Source organism: Diuraphis noxia, unplaced genomic scaffold, assembly GCF_037042655.1.
Source record: "Diuraphis noxia isolate RWA-SAM2 unplaced genomic scaffold, SU_Dnox_SAM2 contig0004, whole genome shotgun sequence".
Classification (NCBI taxonomy): domain Eukaryota; kingdom Metazoa; phylum Arthropoda; class Insecta; order Hemiptera; family Aphididae; genus Diuraphis; species Diuraphis noxia.
Genome location: NW_028301714.1, coordinates 64,968,387 through 64,972,226, shown reverse-complemented (window position 1 = coordinate 64,972,226; position 3,840 = coordinate 64,968,387).

Sequence of the window (3,840 nt, the reverse complement as noted above, 5' to 3'; positions counted from 1 at the left end):
ATTATGTAACTGACTCACTCAGTCATTCAAAGTAGGTATATATGTACAATTTATTATGAAGTATAAATATAAGTCATTAATGATATTAACTATTAATATTAGAACATAAAGTAGGTATACTTTAGAAATTTTAAGTACCCATTAATAATATTTTTAAATTACAATTATGTAACTAAAATTTTTATTCTTGATTATTTAATATGTAATGTCGTCCAAAATAACTATAAAAAAAATAAATAGTGTTTGTATAGTTTTTAGATTTTTTTGCAAAAGATTGAAAATTGCATACATTTTTTTAAATAACTTAAAAATATTTGAAATATTTTGAAAAACTTATCAAGTATAGAAAATGCCAGTATAAACATTCAGTGAAAATTGCATGTACCTACGGTAATTTGTTTTAGAATTACACCAATATCTAAAATCTATTTCCTCAAAAATTTATTTTGCGAAAAATTCCCGTGTTTCCTTAATATTTATTTTTCCCTGGTTATTTTGAAAACCACCTGGAATTTAACCTCTCCAATGCACCAACTAGATTCACTTTCCAACCGGAAAAGCTATTTTAAAATCGAAGTACTATTTCCACAACTTATCGTGTAGGTACACAGACACAGAAAAAAATAAAAATACAATATAAAAAAGACAATTTAATATATTGCAAAATCAATACATAATTCATTACTCTGCTCAGAATTTAAAATAATGTTAATATTTCCTTTACAAAAACATAAAATATAATTATCGATTTAAGTAGGTACCTAAACAGAATGTAATTATTTAAACGATTATAACAAAACAATTTGAAAACCAAAGAGTAGAATAATAATTTAAGTAAAAATTATACATTTATAAAATATTATAATATAATACCTTTAGTCAATACCGAAGTACGCGTTGTCGATCATAAATAAATTTAAAAATGCTTGTGGATTTACCCTGTCATAACCTTTGTTAAATGTGAACTACACTGATTTTTAATAGAGTAATTTTAGTAGTTTCGACCAAATACAGGTTTGAAATGATTCATTAAATTGTATTATTAAAGATAACCATCGTGATTATCGGGAGATATATTTTATGTATTTATATATGTTTATTATTTATATATACCTACGATGTAGTAATATTACATAATAACAACAATTATTGAAAATGAAAACGATATTTTTTATTTATAATTATATTGGCTCATCCAATTCTGCCTTCTTAAAAAAAGTGAATATGTTTGGTGGTTGAAGAGCTGGTCCTGTCTTGTCGTATAATATTATGTTGTTGGATAGTTTGCTATACGGTTCCTTGCTTCGAGGTATGCATTACATTCAGTAGGAATATGTTTCTTTAATGATTATATCCAATAATAAAAACTATTTTAATTTCTCTAACTCATAGCCACCCTATAAAAACAAAACAAATTATGTATTCGTTTTTCTCGAGTCAGCCAACCCCAGTATGAACCCCTCTTTAAAATACCAATTTCAGAAAACCCTTTCGTATTGCACCCTACCCTGCAGGTGGTACAAAGGTAACGCAAATGTTTCAATTATTCTTTAGGTATCGTCGTTTTGATTGTACGTTGTACGTTGATTAGTATTCAGTGGCAGTGAGGACTTATTCTCTTCTTCTACAAAACTATTGTACACATGCAGATATAAATATTACAATGACGACGCGCAACGGAGCTGCAGCGGGATACGCACATCATATCATTATTATTATTATTATGTGCTCGTCTGCTGCGGTTATCTGTAAAATATGATCTGGCAATAAAAATAACGTCACGATAAGACTATAAAATAATATATAATATCGTATATCATATTTTACCGGGACCTTTGGTATACGATATTATACGCGTATAATGCGACGACCATCAGTCATATTATAAACGACAATAGTGTGTCCTCGCCACAGCACGCGAGTGTCGACCGATCATGTTCTTTGCACGGCCCAACCACGGCCCAACCACGACACACACACACACACACCCACACACACACACACACGACACACGCTTATATCAAGTAGCTTGTGTGTACATAGTGTGTCGGTTTAGTGGAGAGGAAACGGTCCGATAACTCGGAACTACACATCCGACGGGGCGCGATCTTTACCGCGAGGACGGTGGCATACGGTCAATCGTTCGTGCTTGAACGCACCTCGCCGTGTATATATATAATGTATATGTATAATAATAATACGCGTTTATGTCTGTATATAATATTATTATGTGCGTTGGCGTGTGGGAGGGACGGCGCGGCGGTCGCAGCACCCTTTCACCGTCCCTCGCTGATAATATATATATATATATATATATATATAACAGTGATAACGCGTGTATATACATAAGTAGGACGTAAACGATCGCGCCAAGAATGTAGCCAAGCCGTTTGCGATTTCAGTGGCTTCGCACGCGACCCCGCACCGACCATGACTGGCCGATATTTCCGAACTCACCGCGCGACGACGCCCTAAATGGTATGTATAGGTATATTATACCGATTACCCGGTTACGCGAGTATAACATATTACATTATACCTATAATATATACAACGGGGTCGCGTGGACTTCCGGACAAAAGCGCGCGTTCGCATGCACCGCGTTGTATCGTCCGAATCGCTCCTCACTCGGTTTCCGGTTTCCCGGCGAATCAGCAGAATATATAGGTACCTATAGGTATACCACCGAATACCGTTGGCCACTATATTTTAAACTGCAATAAATATTTATTGTATTATCATTTATGCAGTTGTGTTTTTTATTTACTTACATAATAAAGACGTATAATACAGATCAGTTATGTGCAGGTTTTTTTATTTATTATTTATCAATTTGTTTCAACGACAAAGGTTATTAGGGTATAAATTTATTTATCTTTTTTTTTTTTTAAATCAAGTACAATTCAATACGTTTATTGGCTAGAAATTTTTAAAAATATTTATATCTATACAATCTATTATACTACGAACAAAAGTCTGCAAGACCAATAAGTATGATCTATACACTTACTTTGATGATTATTATTATAGCGGACTGCTGAAATTAAATTTGATGTCCTAGCGTATTAGGAAACAGTTCATATGATTTTATTAATTTAATATGCCCATTGGTTTGTTGCTTCTATACATAAAAATCAACTGATTTGTATAATGTATAGAAATGTGAAAATTAATTAAAGAACTTTGCAAAAAACTAATAAACAAACAACAACAAATTAAAATAATAAATTTTGATTTTGATTTTGAAAAAAGTGTCCGTATTGTAATAGAATATCGTTTCCGGCTGTACAAGTAATTTCAATTTTGTCTGAGTCAAGGCTGTCACCTTAAAACGCAGTCAGATAATAATTTAATTAAACACAACATAGAAATAATACAGAAATAGAGCTTTTGCTAAAATAGTTTTTATGTATTTTATATTATCACATAAGAACTTATTATAATATTATAGTACGATATTATATGCCATACAAAGGTAATATTATAATTATACACTTAAAATTTCTTACCAAAAGATAAAATACTTCTATACTATTTCAATTCATAAACGTACTGGGGATGTCAAGTGCATAAACATTGAGTATAAATTCGGAATTCCGAACTGGTTAAATTCTCTATCAATCTGCGGCGGCGACGGTCCAAGCCATGCTGTGATTTTACGATTGGAACAGTACTATAATAGACGGACGGACAACATAATAAATCAGTAATCCAGAGTTTAAAACTTTTTGCGTGTCTTTGAAACCAATGAGGCGCGTGGTCATTCATCGCTACTCTAAATTGGATTCGTGTCAAATCGAATACAATATGCCTCATTGTCACGCGGACTTGGAATCGAAT